General features: G+C 32.8%; 1 protein-coding gene across 2 annotated transcripts in view; it reads left to right on the top strand.

Annotated features, from left to right (window-relative positions):
* HMBOX1 (homeobox containing 1) overlaps positions 1-16,257 on the top strand; it is a 250,258-nt gene that overhangs the window by 1,171 nt on the left and 232,830 nt on the right. The window lies entirely within an intron of this gene.

Genomic DNA, 16,257 nt, shown 5'->3' with positions numbered 1-16,257 from the left:
GACTGACTGCCCTTCTCGTGTATAGAACTATTTGGGTTTGTAGTAGGATCTCCAGTCGCAAGTAATGCTTGGGGACAAGTTAAAGATGCTGCTTGCATTTCCCTCTACCCCACCCTATTCCACCTCGACTGTTGCTGGAAATTGGGGTGTGGGTGAGCAAGGAAGAATGCTTTTTTTTTTTTTTTTTTTTTAAAGGAGAGATTCTACATTAAATAAAGTTGACTTATAAACAGATTGTATTGTTGATTTACAGGAGAGCTTAAAAGTCCAGAAGTGTCTGGTTAAGCACTGTGTGATGTGACTAGCCAATTTCTGTCGGGGTCCTTCGGTGCCAAAAAAACATTGCCCTCCCTTTGGTCTTTTCTTCTTGCTTATCTTCTTTCTTTTTCCATCTGCTTTTGGTGCTGCTGACATTTCTTGAGTGTTGAGAATACCTTCTGTGCCTTTTTATTTGTTTTTTGTTTGTTTTTTCTCCCTGATAAAATTGCATGTTGTTTGGCTTTTTTATTCCCTGCATCATTAGAGGGGAATAATCTGCATCATTTTTTCTGCCAACCCTGTCACAGGTAATTATCACTTTAGCATTGCGGTTTCCTGCATTAAATTTCTTTATTACTATTCTTTAAAGCTCAGTTATTTCATCTATTAAAATTATGTATATAAACCAAAACTCTGGAAAAATAATTTAAATTATTTTTTTAAAAAAAGTTTTGATTTATTATGATAGGATAGTATTTTTAAAATTATAGCTTTAAATCACTAACATTTCTAACAGTTCTTAGGGTTTCATTAAATGATAGATACCGGGTATTGAACACTTTGTTCTATTTCCTAAATAAGGTTCTTTCTTGAATCTTTTCTTGTGGGAACAATTTGTTTTCCTATGAGAGGGACACTTGAATGTAGGAATTGTTATAATTTTTTTCAGGTGTTTAAAAAATTAAGGAATTAAAATACATCTATCCCAATTCTGCTAGTTCTTGATCATTGTTAGTTGTCACTGTGGCATCCTGGAAGCAACAAAAACCTGAATTCACATAGCTACTGTATATACTTCTTAGTGTGTTGTTACCTTTGATATGGAAATCAGATTGGTCATTCACACCAATAAATAAGCTGGTAACTGAAAATGTGTGAGATAACAAGTGTATATTTAGGCTGACCTACATAGAAAGTTAATGTGTTTTCTAAATCTGAACTTAATATTCTTGAATGTTTTGATCCCTTCCAAGACCATCATTGTGGTTATTAGATACTTAGATTTCTAAAATTCTTTGCTTGTATCTTATCATTGTTCATTAGAATAATTCTGAAAATGAAACTCAGTCACTTGGAGAAAAAATATTATATAATTGTAGAGATTTCCGTGTCAGGGAATAAATTATTTATATTGCAAAAGCAAAATGTAAGTGAAAAGATAAATAAGAAGTATCCACAATACTTTCCATTGCCCAGTTTTTCAGTTAACATATATTTATTGCTTTGATGTTTCTTTTGAAATGAAAACAATATTTTAGGAGAAGACCCATTGACTTTTCTATTCGTATGCAGTATTTGAGTTGAAATCTTGATTTGTAATTCATGCTTATTCAAGTAAAGTATTTACTGTTGCATTCTAAGCACTAGTTACTGGATTGCTGGAACATTGTAAAATCTTCCTTGCAGGTTACAGTCTAAAACACTCAGCATGTGGAAGTCATATGGTCTGCAAAAAGAAGTGGAAAATCAGGGCATTGGTTGCCTGGCCAACTTAAAATTTCATCCTGTAACTGTGAAAAACACATTTATTTTCATGTGATCTCATCTAAAAATGTTTCCTGTAATATGTGAATTTGAAAATCTGCACTGTTTTAACTCAATCTGTTACTTGTTTAATGTAATACATTTACTGAACTTGAGCTGCAAACTAGCATTAAGAAATCTTTAGAAATTAACTTTAAAGAGAGTGTAGTGTGTTGGGCACACACATGCGCATCTGTGGGTAATAATCTTAGAGTTGCAAGATAATTTTTGGAAGTCTCCTAGTCCAATTCTCTTTTTTTTTCAAATGTGAAAATTAAGACTCAGGTTTAGTAATTCACCTAAGATCACCCAGCTAGTTAATGGCAAAGTCTAGTGTTCTTTCTATTCTTTTAGTGAAACTTCAGTTTTTAATATTGTACATAGTTTAGTGTTCAGCATTAGTTTATCCAGAATTAGATGTAAAAATATAATGGATGCATATTAATTTGCTTAACAAAAAACTTATCGGATGAATTCATTTACGGTCAGTCATAGAGATGACAGTTGTTACACAACTGATTTGAACTCGTCTCCTTCAAATTTCATATTTTCCCCTCATGATATTACTTGTTATTTTAAGATGTCCTCAAAATAAATCTTCATTGTGTGTACAACTTTATGATCATAAATATGTCAATTTATGACAGTTTTACATATGTATTAATGTTTTATTATTAATATTTATCATTATATTATAGTAATTGTTATTTAATATTAAATACAATTGCTTATATGTATTTAGCAACTACAAAATCAGTGCAAATATTCAAATTAATTTGTCCATTTAATCTGCTTAATTTGCCATACTTTTGGAATTAAATTTCCTGCTTCTTCATTTCCTAGACATTTGATTTCATAGTGTCTTCATTTTTAATTTGCAAATACTGTTTAAATTTAATCAATTACTGCTTTTGGAGATTAGAAATTGTGTTTGCACAAAATTCCCCTTCCATTGCTTCTACTCAAGGGGAAACCTACAGCAAAATGTAAAGGTGATGAGCAAGAATCCATGCTGGTTTATATTATCATGATAGTTAATCAGATCCTATGTTTTATTCTACTATTAAAAAATTAAAAACTTATTTGATAGTTTGCCGTTTCCTTAAAATAGTCCCTGTTTGTATTTTGTTCTTAGATTTTGTTAGATAATTTTCAAATATATATACACACAAGTAGAAAATACTATTATGATGTAGAAAAATATAGATAGACAACATGCAAAAGTGCTATAAACCAGCATATTTGTATATGTATGAAGTGGTTGTATAGGAATTTGGTATACTGTAAAGTTAGAACCACACATAGTAGGTAGATTATGTAAAAAGTGATTATTGTCACAAACCATAAAACAAAACATTACATGAAATTCAAATAAATGGCTGGGGAGGAAATTTTTTAATATTGTAAACTTTATTTTAAGAAATTACTTTTTATTTCATACTTTAGTCATCAGTGTCAATATGCAAATAACAAAAAGGATTTTACATGAACTCATCAACTTCTTTTACCTAGTTGTTTAAAAAGCATTTTAAGTTTAATAAGAGAGTAAAAGAATTGGCATTTGTGTTTTCTTCTTAATTTTTGTTTTCTTTTTGTAATTTTAAAATGTTTTCTTGATATTCTTTTTAAAACACCTTTAGCTCTACTTATTCTTTTATGTCCATCCCAATGGACACTCTCTCTTCCTCCTCACAAATAAAGATAAGTAATACAGATAAAATATATTGGTTATGTCCGTGGGGAAAATATATGGTGGTATGCATTTTAAAAGTCTATCCCCTCTTCACTAAGAGGCAGGAGGCTTCATCTTTAGTCTTCTAATATCGTGATTGTTCACTACATTGTCCAGAGTTCTGAAGTCTTTCAGATTTAAAACCTTAATTTTTAATTGATTATGAAATAATTTATCTATTGTCCTATTGAAAATGGGAAGTATCTACTGAAATTTCATTTAAAATTATCTGTAATATCTGTAAATTAAATTTATAGACATCATAATAACTATCACCCAGATATTCCTATAGGACAGGCTGACTTAGGAGCTCCCAAACGCATAACTTTTTTTTTTCAATGATGGAATGAAGGAAATTTTATTTGAAAAATTTTTGGTGGAAGATAAAGATTTAAACTTAAGTCATTGCTTCAGATAATTTGTTTTCTTGACTTTAAATAAAACATATGGCAAATTCACTATAACACTACCTTGGACCTTTTCCAAGAGCATTTAGTTACTGGAAGGACCTGGCTACAGCCTGCTTTTTAAAAAATAATTTCACACTATGAATCCTTAGATTGGTGTTAGAGTAAGTTTTTTTTTAAGTACATAGGTCCAAGGAAAAGCTTTGGACCAGGATTATAAATATTTTAACTGGTTTTCTCCTCATCCCCCCCAACTCCCAAGACATTTATTTTATAAATTAAAAAAAAATGAGCTTTTATTTTGAGCCATCTAGTATTTTTTTTGGGATGGTTACAAAAGTTCAGTCAGCTTCATTGTTATCAGTGGTATTTATGATGTACCAAATCAGGGAAAAAGAATGGAAAGGAGAGGGAAAAGAAAGGGAATAAAGACATTTATAGAGCTTATTATGTATCAGAGTGCTAAATCTTAGAACCTTTTCAGGTATGGGTTGTTATTATCCCCATTTTACACTTGAGAAACTGAGGAAACAGGTTAAGTTACTTGCTCAGGGTCACTTAGCTGACAAGTGATTTGAGATCTCTATCTACTCTACTATTCATATGCTTCATTAGGTGGAAAGAAGTACTTAATTTTTAAATTACAAGTCTAGACTCTCATGTGAATATATTATTGGTATATTGGTTTCTTTTCATGTGAATAAATGCCTATATTTTCCTTTCATTGTCGTCTGGATTTGGTTTTATTGGAATTGATTTTTAAAAATACAGAGCTTAAAACACCAAAAAAAAAAAAAAATTACATAAGAAAAGTAGAACAGAAAAAGAAAATTATCTACGAAATTGTCAATTTCTATTCTGTTCCTCATGCTTTCAAAAAATTATGTAATGCAATATGCTACTTTAAAAACTGTTCCTCTTGTCTGTGTTTACTTCTGAATGTCCTATTCATTAAACACACACACACACACACACACACACACACACACACACACACATTTTTAGTACAGTTTAAAAAATAACACTATCACTAGCTTTCCTGTCAAATCCCATCCTCTACCCCCAAAATGAGGGGGGAAACTTTGTAAAAAAGATAAGTATTTAGTAAGCACACCCTATTCTAGGCATTGTGCTAAGTGCCAGGGATACAAATATAAAAAAAAAGAGTCTTTACTTTCAAGAAGCCTATGTTCTAATTGGGAAAGGCAACCTATAAGGAAGAGCAGGAAAGTTGGTGGGGGAAGGAGGAGATGGAAATTACATTAGATGACAAGGTGCTTGCCCCAACAAAATAAGGCAAGTGCTGGCTTTTTGGAGCTGAGAGACCATGGTTTGAGGTCCATACTAGTATTGGGAGAGATAGCATGGTATTTGGAACAGGAAAAGTAATGTAGAGGCCTGAGGCCCTTGAGAGAAAAAAAGGCAAAATAAGCAAAGCAAATCTACATATTTGTCCCAAATATGTCCCAAAGTAAATCTCATTCTGCACTTTGAATCTATTAACCCCCTCTGACAGGAAGTGAATAGCATGTTTGATCATTAATTATTGGAATACGTTGATAAAACTTTCTTACTGTTCTAATTATTTTAATAATCCCAGTATTCCAAAGGGCAAGAGCATTTACGTACATGTATGTAATGACTCTTTTCATAGGGGAAAAAATCCAAGTGATTTAGATGCAACTGCAATGATTATGACCTGGAATTGAACTTTTCTACTTTAAACTTTGTTTAAATCACCTTGTGTCTAAGATTTGAAGGTTAGTGATATGGGATCTTTTAGTTTCATTAACTCAAGATTGGAATTCTAAGCCAGTGGTTCACCAACTAGGGTCTGGAGACTACTAGTGATTGATAAGGGATCTCTAGGGAGTCTTCTTGCTGGTTTCTTGTAGTAATGCCACTCCCTTGCTCCCCCACTTTTATTTTGTTTTTAAAAAACTGACTATTTCAATTGTATCTCATGAAAATCAGAGCTTTTTAGGCAGGTTTTTCTTTTTATAATCTGTTTTTCTTTAAGCATTCCAATGGATTATTTCACTTTGTAAAGTTCTTTAAAATATTTGAAGATACTGTATAAATGTGTGTGCAAATGACTTGGAAAATAGTAACTTACAAGCCAACTTGGGGTGTAACTGAAAAATAAAGTTTATGAACAAAATTTGCTTTTGAATCTGAAAGAACCGAAGATGACAATAGGCTCATCAGAGAGCAAGAGAAACCACTAATTAAAGGATAAATTTCAAATATGCTTAGTGTTAGGTAGTTTTTTCTGTTTTATCAAATACGGTTTATAATTATTAGTACTACATTTTGAATAGCTATATTCAAAGGATAAATTATGTTAAAATGATATATTAAGGGACATGTAAGAACTTATGGATAAATTATATTATAAAATGATATATTATATTAAAATATTGAAAGCCAGTTGGCTTTCTAGAAATGATTACTGTTGTGCCAAGTTCTTTTCCTCACAAATGGTTCACTTTTTTTCTTTTCATTATAAGATGATCTTGCAGTATGATTTTTAGTGAGAATTAAGGGGGGAAATAGCTAGAAAAAGGTATAATGCAGACATTAGTTTTAATAATTTATCTTTTTATTATCTTCATCTAATTCTGCTTTGATGGAATTGTCGCCCAGTATTAGCAACAAAGTAGCTTGTGTTTTTTTTTTTTTCCTATCTTGTAGTTTGTCTAATCTTCATAGAACCGAACAATACTTTCTGTTTAGATAATTGACTTCTTTTACATGAAATCTTGCTTAATTTCACTGAGTTTTCTGATCTCATAACTGGAGATATTATCTCTAGTAATACTGAATATAACCCTTGTAATAATGTTTACCATTTATAAATTCAGATTGTAGCCATAATAATAATAGCTAGAATTTATATGACATTTTAAGGTTGGAAAGTGCTTTACAAATATTTTATTTCTCGTTTAATCATACAAGTGCTATTGTTAGCCCCATTTTATCCCTAATGAAACTGTAGCTAACATATTAAATGACTTGCCCTAGGATCAAACAATTAAGTGTCCAAGACACAATTTGAATTCAGGTTTTCAATCAATCATTAAGCATTAATTAAATACCTACTTTGTACTGGACTTTGTATTGAGAGCTAGAAACATAAAAAGAGGCAAAAGACCATCCTTGACCTCAAGAAATTCACAATCTAATATCTCCCTGAGCTGGCTATAGCTATGCCAAGTATAGCCAAAAATCATGATTGAAACTGGAAAGACCCTTTTAATCTAATCCCTTCATTTTACAGATGTTTGTAAAGATTAAGGGGACTATCCGAAGTCATGAAGCTATGTGATACAAAACTGGGATTTGAATGCAGTTCCTTTGTTTCCATTGTGCTGTCTTGTAACACATCTAAGGCCTTTCTTCCTTAGTATGATTGTCTTGTCTTCTCATAAATTCTCATAGGAGATCCACATAATGTATTTGGGGTCTTCCTCTAGATAAAGTGAATTGCCAGTTAATTTATAGAATTATTAATTGATTTATTGTGACCCATATAAAAGGGGAAAAAGTCTGGAAGGAGACACAAGGTTCAACTATCTACCCTTTCTTTCTATTCAGAAATGTATTACTTCTTGCTTGTTGAAGGGTAGGGGCTGCTTTGAATAGTTTTCGTCTGGTGTTCCAGTTTATGACTGTGGGAACAGGACTTCTAAGAAGACCCTCTGGGTTGTGAGGAAGGGCAGGCATGGCCAGTTTTTTTTTTGGAAACTTGCAGAGAAAGACATAATGGCAGCAAGGATGGAGGAATACTTCACTCACTTTAAGAAGGCACAAAGAGTACAGAGGCCAATGACACAGAAAGAAGAGATAGTGAAGTTGATGGCATGGGAACAGGAGATGGGGCGGTGGAAGGAGGCAGGCAGAATAGGGAAACGGAATGGGGAGAAAGGAGAACACAGAGGGACATAAGGTTACTTATGTAACCTGGGAGATAAGTTAGGAGCATTTGGTCAGCATGGATCCTTAGCAGGTGGAGGCATGTAAGGATGGGTGAGACAGGAATTTGGTGTCTTACTTTTATAAGCTTATGGTAATGTGGGACAGGCTAATACTTTTTTATGCTACCTTAGTTCATTAGTATGTCCACATCATCTCAAAGTTACCAGCAGGACTTTAGGATTACTTCATTAGCATAACCCATTGCTGTTATTTTGTTGGTTTTTCTGCCTGTGTCTGGAACTTATTTGAAGTCTATAGACTAAGAACAGTTAGCAGGATTGAGTGCTGTTACATTAAGGCCTAGATATCTTCCCCTAATTTAGCACACAGTCTCAGGAAATTTTCTTAGTTAATTTTATTAGACAGTTTTCAGGGGGTCCTATGCTCCTCTAATTTATGAGACTGTTTGCAAGTAATTGTTGCACCCTTAATTTATGGAATACTCTGTAAATAACTTCTGGGTTTTCCTTTGCAATCTTATTTCCTACTGTTGTTACCTTATTCTATCTCCTTGTAAATGTGTATTCTAGGAAAAAGGGGAGGATTGTATTCAGAGAGACCAGAATCAGATGTAGTTTAAGCATTTAGAAGATCCTTAATCCTGGTAAAATAAGCCTGTGAACATTCAGAATGTTGTTTTTAAATGCATAAAATAAAATGTTCAGGATAAGAAAGGAAATTGATTATTCAGAAATATATTTGTCAAAATATTTTATAAAGAATTACATGGACCCAAGATTAGAAATCTTTTTCTAGATCTTTTAATGTTACTTGAATACTAATGCAGCATGCAGATTATTGATTGGTTATCCTGTACTCTTAGGAAACTCTGCTATTGTGAAAAATTGGTTTTGCATTCTGTTCTTGGAGTCAGTAGGACAATGATTGTCATTTTATTTTCACACTGATATTTATACTTGCAAGTTGAATTGAATAGAAAGTTCCATAAAATGATTAATGCTAGAAAAAAGATTACCTTTTGCTTATTTTTATGATTTTGTTGGAAAACCTTAAAGAAGGTAGGAATATCATGGGGCAAGAAATAAGAGGTCATGATAGACTGCCTGAATACTGTTTCCATGGAATATTAAAAATCTTTGAGCAAGACCTGAACCACTTTGGATAAATCTTCTATGGAGGGGTATGGATACAAATAATATAGATTTCAAACTACATGGGTTGTGATTTATTGCAATAAAGGGAGAATCTGCATGAGTGATAACAGAAATCTGTTGAAGTATATCAGAAAAAGTTCCTTTAACTAAAATTCTTAGTAAATTACATGCTAAACTAGGAGATAAGAGACTTAATTCTATCTAATCTTGGCCTTGTGTAACTTCAAGTGAATAATTTTTCCTTTCTGGATTAGCTATAAAATGTGGCAGTTGGAATTGATGACCATTATGATCTTTCACCTCTAAAATTTGCAATTTCTATGATTTTCTTCATGCTATCTGGTTGAGGAAAAGGTACCAATGATGATTATAATATTTATCATTACTCCATTCTTGTCTCATATAGCACTTTTGACTTATCTTGATAATTTTTCTTTTTAAAAATTCCAGTTATATAAGGTTATAAGAATAAAATAGGTTGGCTTAACTTAAACATAAGTTATTACATTAACTTTCAATTCAATTTTTGCTATACATCAAGTTGGGAAAAATTTGAAATTGTTAGAATGGTTGCTTTTCTAAAAACTTGTCAATTATGAACATTTGAAGATAATTCAAAGCATATCTCTTTATATAATGATGACAATGATATATCTCTTGCTAAAGGAAAAACACATGAAAGCCTTTTCAAAAAGGGCAGGAATATCACTTTTTGTCAGATTAGTTTGCAAATAGTCACAAAATCATAGGAATATGTGATATTAATTGTGTAAAGGAATTAGAAGGTAATCTGTTATAATCCAAACTCATTTTGTTGAGAAGGCTCAGAGATGAAGTGATATGCCAAGGCCAGAACTAGAATAGAAATATGGATCCTGTCAACCAGGCCAATGCTTTCAGCACACTATAGTGGAAAATTAATCTTTACAAGTAGCTTGTTGGAGGAGACTAACGAATGATCCTTCATTTCATGAGCATAATTATGTTAAATAGTGGTATTTTTCCTAGGATTCTAATTACTTTTTTGTTCCTGACATATTTGTATTTGTAGAAGTAAACATGATTTCCATGATCTGATTCCAGTTTCTACTGGGGAAATGTTTTACCCTTTTACCAGTATTCATCTTCTGTGCATTGAGGTATATATTCAGAATGTGTTTGTGTGTTTTGTGTGGAGAGGACAGGTATTAGGAAGATATTGTACTACTTTTCCATATTTTGGGCCAAGACAGTTATTGAGTTAAAAATTCAGTCATCTTAAACAAATACAAGGCTTGTGGCCTCAAAATTTCTTTTAGATTATACTTGGAATTAACTTTATGTGTACATCATCTCTGAAGTAAACAATTATTGAACATGTGCTATATTTATAATATTTTGTCAAAGATATAAAAATGAAAAGTGACATAGTTCCTGCCCTCATTGAGTTACAGTCTAAAGGAGAACAGAAACACTAGATATGTCTGCTTGGCCCTGATTGTAGAACCAGGAACATCAAGGAAGTCGCAGACTGGTAAATTCTGGCTATATGAGAGAAAACTACTAATTATTCTATCTAATTCAAAGTTTCTTTGACTAACTTTGATGTAATAGACTTCCCTTCATTGGAAACCTATTCTTTTTTTTTTTTTTAATTTTAATTTTTTTTATTTTAATTTTAATTTTTTTTTGAGACCTATTCTTTTAATAGATTTTATTGACATTAAAAAAAATTTAAATCATTTATCAGATCTAATTAGATGATTTTTTAAAAACCATCTTTTTAACAAGGAATTTTTCGGTTTTTTGTTTTTTTTTTTCCCCTGAGGCAATTGGGGATTAAGTGACTTGCCTCTGGGTCACACAGCTAGAAAGTATTAAGTGTCTGAGGTCAAATTTGAACTCAGGTCCTACTGACTTCAGATCTGGTGTTTTATCCACTGTTCCACCTAGCTGCCCTCATAACAAGGAATTTTTCAAAGAAGATGAAGGAAAAAAAAAACACTTCAGTAAAACTAATGAACACGTAAAAAAAAAATCTAGTGGTTTGTGCAGTATTTCACACCCTTTTTTCTGGAGCTGAAAAAGGAACTGAGGAGGTATCTTCTTATTTCTCTTCTTTGGGCCCAACTTTATCTTTTATATTTTCATATCATTTTTTGTTGTTTTGAGTTGTCCTTTCTATTTATATTGTTGTAGTTATTATGTATATTATTTTCCTGGCTCTGCTAATTTCATTTTGCATCAATTTATGTAAGTCTCATGTAAGTTTAAAAATATTTTTGTCTGTGCCAGTTTATTGAATGTGATGGAGCTGTTTCTCTTATTTGAAGCATTCTTTCATTTGTTTATTACAATTTTCAATTCATTTTGAATTCTTTGATCTTTAGCTTTGGGGCTCATCTATATCTTTTTTATTCATATATATCTTGGATAATTTTATTGGATATATGCTGTAAAACTTTGTTTTATGGCATGATCTTTAATTTTCAGGACATAAATCCATTTAAAATATATTGTGAAATATTGTGTAGGATGTTGCCCTAAATATAATTCCTATCAGGTTACTTTATTGGATATTTTTAAGTGGAGAATAGAACCAATTTATTGAATGGGGAGGGGGAAGGGAAAAGCATGTAGAAGAGATTCTTACTCAGGTGTGAGATGAATAAAATGATTTCCATATATTATAGGATCAAAAATCTAAAGCTTGCAGAAGCCATGTAAGCCAGTGGCTTCATTTTATAGAAGAAAAAATTGAAGATTAGGAAGATGAATGAACTGTCCAGAGTCCTATAGGTAATAAGCAGGAGAGGTGGGATTTAAACTTAAGTTCTCTTGACTAGAGTCATTGCTCTTTTCATTCTATCACATACTTTTTTTAAAAAATTCAGTTTTATTTTGAGTCCTGCATTCTTTCCCTCTCACTTCCTTCACCCCTACTCATTAAAAACCAAAACCTATTGTAAATATGTATAGTGAAGCAAAACAAATCCCCACATTAGTTCCCCTTTCTTTAAAATATACTTCATTCTGCTTGAGATTAGCATGTTTTATTAAGAGTCCTTTGGAGCTGTGGTAGTTTCATTGTGTTGATCAAAGTTCCTAAGTGTTTTTATTATAGAAGTTGGTTCTGGTTCTGCTCACTTCTGTTTGCATCAGTTCAAATGAGTTTTCCCAGGTTTTTCAAAAACCATCCTTCTCATCATTTCTTATAACAGTGTTCTATTATATAGATTTATTTATTCAGCCATTCCCCAGGTAATTAACCATCTCCTCAGTTTCCAATTCTTTGCCAACACAAAAAGAGCTGCTATGTATGTCATTTTCCTATTTTTTTGATCTTTTGGGATATATATATATATATATGACTGAGTAGAATAATCACTGGATTAATATGTATGCACAGTTTAGTAGCTTTTAAAGCATAATTTCAGTTGCTTTCTGGAGTGTTTGAACCAGTTTACATTTCCACCAATAATCCACAGTCTCGCTAGCATTTGCCATTTTTCATTTTTAATAACTTTGCAAAGCTGATGGTTATGAAGTTATACCTCAGAGTTGTTTTAGTTTATATTTTCTAATTGTGAATTGTTTATAACATTTTTTCCTTATGGTCATGTACATCTTACTCTTTTCTTCATACTCAGATTCTGTGAAAGCCCTTCTTCTACAAACTTGCATAGCTCTTTATGCTTCTGTTTCTGAATGTATCATATTATGCCTTTTATTGCAGTTATTTTTACATGTCTGAATTTTTTTTTCTTTGAAGAACCTTCTTTTCCTTTCCCAAGCCTACATTGTTTTGTATAAATAGGCTCTCTCTATATATGTGGAAGAATGAATAAATGAGAACAGTGAAAATTACCAAGATTTAAGGGAGGAAAGCTATGGGTGACTGAAAAGATTTTGTTGGGACAAAAGGCAAGTGAATGCATTCTACAATGTTATTGTCACCTTTTAAGATACAAGTCTGTGACAGGAATGGAGTGAATGCTATGCTTTAAATAGTCCATTTGCTTCTTCAAAAGTGTATATCTTAGTGGTAAATGTTAATCCCTCAAATCCACCTCACACACATTAGTGGTCAATGATATAACCATTTATGTCACCATCATAAAGGACCAGAATAAATAGCCTAAGTACCTGGTGTCCCCATCAGGAAATTGCCTCAAATCTTCCAAAATATTCCCCCCACCACCACCTCCATTGTTAGTACATTTCTTACTATGATGCATTCCAGTTTTCTGGGCCAACCATTGGTAAAGTTACAAATAGATATTGGGCAGTTGGGTGATACATTATATGAGTGCTTTGATCTACATTCAGATTATATCCCTTATTTCTTTGGAAGTGGATAGTGTTTTTTTTGTTTTTGTTTTTGTTTTTTTTTTAAACAAATCCTTTAGAATTGTCTTGGATCATTATATTGCTGAGAATAGCTAAGTCATTCATAGTTGATCTCTTACTATGTGAAAGTTCTCCTGGTTCTGTTCCTGTTACATCAAGTCAGATAAGTCTTTCCAGGTTTTTCTGAAAGCATCCTGCTTGTCATTTCTTACAGAACAATAATATTTCATTACATTCATTTACTACAGCTTGTTCAGCCATTCCCCCATTGATGATCATCTTAGTTTCTAATTCTTTGCCACTACAAAAAAAAAAAAGCTGTTAAAAATATTTTTGTAAAAGTAGGTCTTTCCCCTGCATCCCCTTAAAAATATATTTCTTGAGATACAGAGTAAATAGTAGTATTGTTGGATCAAAGCATATACACAGTTTGATTGCTTTTGGGGCATAATTCTAAATTACTCTCCAAAGTGGTTGGATCAGTTCACAATTCCACCAATAGTGCATTTGTGTCCCAGTTTTCCCACGTCCCCTTAAGCATTTGTCATTTTCTTTTTCTGTCATATTGAAGCTTCTCTTATCTCAAGTTTCTTTAGAACAAGAAAGGCAGGACTAACAGCAGTGGCATTTTGATTTTGTGAACATCTTTCAAGTAACTCAAGCCTGTTTGCATCTCTATTCATTCTCTGTCTGTCTCTGTCTCTCTGTCTCTCTCTCTCTCTCTCTCTCTCTCTCTCTCTCTCTCTCTCTCTCTTTCTCTCTCTCTCTCGCTGAGGCAGTTGGAATTAAGTGACTTGCCCAGGGTCACACAGTTAGGAAGTGTTAAGTGTCTGACACCAGATTTGAACTCAGGTTCTCCTGACTTCAGGGCTGGTACTCTATCCACTGCTCCACCTAGCTGTCCCTCACATCTATTCTCTTAATCTCTTCTTTGATTGATCTATGCCTATTGACTTTGTTTTCCACTCAGATCCTATTGCTACCATATTATAGAACTGTTTGTCTGGACCTTACCAGTATGACTTATTTCTGGCTCCTCTGTGTGTGTTTTAAGATAAATGACCCTTTCCTTCCATATTCTCCTTATAATGCCCTTAATACCGCTCATTAACTGAGATGGCATTGAAGATTGTCCTCCTTAGAGAAGAATGGCCTGTTGATATTTCAATTCCTGGAGTTTTTGGTCCAATTCCTAGCTAGGAAAACACAAAGAAATGTAGACTTGACACATTATCAACTTATTTTGGCTTTCTTCCAACATTTTCCAGAGGGAATGAAAAATGGAAGGATGTGCAAAGAGAAGCAATTCGCTCCTATACAAATTTAAACTTGTTTCCTCTTTCCTAGGTCAGAATCATTGTGGGTACATCTTATCTTCTATATTTGTGTGAAACATTGATCTTAAATTCTCGCCTATTTCTTCCCCCATGGTGAAAGTTGTCAAGTCAGAGTTTGAGATGGCTCTTTTGGTGGAAAGACTAAAGAGAAATTGTACTATAAAAAAAAAAAAAAAAGTGGGATTTTCTTTTTTGATACTCTGTCTTTTATTTGGGGGATTTTTAATTTCCTAGGCATTGGACACTATAGAGTTTTCTATAGTGGTACAAGAAAAGTATAACATTGTCTTTCTCCTTTGAGGTTGCATATATTTTCTCTGTGATTGTACTTTTAGGATTTTTTAGGACTTAAGTTTCTCATGCAGAGTAGTTACCTATTAGTTGTCATATTTGACTCTGAACTATAATTTCCCTAACATATTCGATGTATTGTTTGCTCCTGTGTGTTTGAGAAATAGATACTTCTTGTTTTTAAGGAAAAATCTCTGTGTGTGTGTTACTATATATAGTTTGCCAGTATATACTCTGGCCAAGGTCAAAAGATTTTGCTTTGCTTAAAGGAACAGGGAGTAAAGGCAAAGGAAACAAGGGAAATAAAAGGGTAGCATATATTTTCCTGACTAGGGCAGGATATTGGACCTCGCTTCCTACCTCTTAGCCTGGGAGAGACAACATCAAATTGGAAAAATAGACATAAGGAATACAACTAGAGAATCTTGAGCACATAGCATTCTTCAAGTCATGGCAAGAGAGAAAGGTCCCTACTGCTTTTTCAAGAGGCTCTTCCCAAGGTCTAAGGCATCATTATCCTACTCTTTCTACTTGATGAATGAAGCTTAAACCACCCGTGCATCAGGACATCTCAAGGAAACTGAACAAAAACAAATGTTTATTAACTTGGTTTTCTCAGGCTTGTTTGAATGGTTTTCTATCTCACATATCTTGGGGGAGAAGGCTCCAAATTGGGATTTTCTAGACATAGAGCATTGCAGATACGAGGCTTTGGAAAAGGGAGTAGGACTGTGGAATGGTTAGAATAGACAAAGCCTGTCAGATAGTGAAGAGTTCCTCTCAAATTTTTATTTCCCTCATCTCCAAAATGGAGTAGATGACCTGCATGATTCTAACTCTTGAACCTATGCCGTTTCATAGGAGAAAACCACTGAAGACTTTTTAGTAGAATAGTGATATGATCAGAGTTTTGTTACCTTAAAGATTAGGGAAGACATGATTCATATATTTTAGTTCTTGGTAGGAATCAGACAATTGTTAAGCACCTATTATGCTCTAGAGACTATGACAGTCTAGAGACTATTGTAGATCCAAAGAAAAATGGAACATTCCTTGCCTTCCAGATGGTATATTAATAAGATTACCAAGATTAGACACAGTTAGACATGGCAGGGAGTCCTTGGGAGGAATGGAGTTGGAAACTAATAGCAGAGGTAATTTAGACTGAAAACTTGTACATGTCATGAACTTTTCATCACCAACACTATCTTCCATTTACCTATCACAAAACATCATGAATCACAATAAAACATCTTAGCAAACATGGCCATGTAATAATATACAAT

Source organism: Antechinus flavipes, chromosome 2, assembly GCF_016432865.1.
Source record: "Antechinus flavipes isolate AdamAnt ecotype Samford, QLD, Australia chromosome 2, AdamAnt_v2, whole genome shotgun sequence".
NCBI classification, from domain to species: Eukaryota; Metazoa; Chordata; class Mammalia; order Dasyuromorphia; family Dasyuridae; genus Antechinus; species Antechinus flavipes.
The sequence above is the reverse complement of the archived record's forward strand: the minus strand, read 5'-3'. Positions and strand labels throughout refer to the sequence as shown.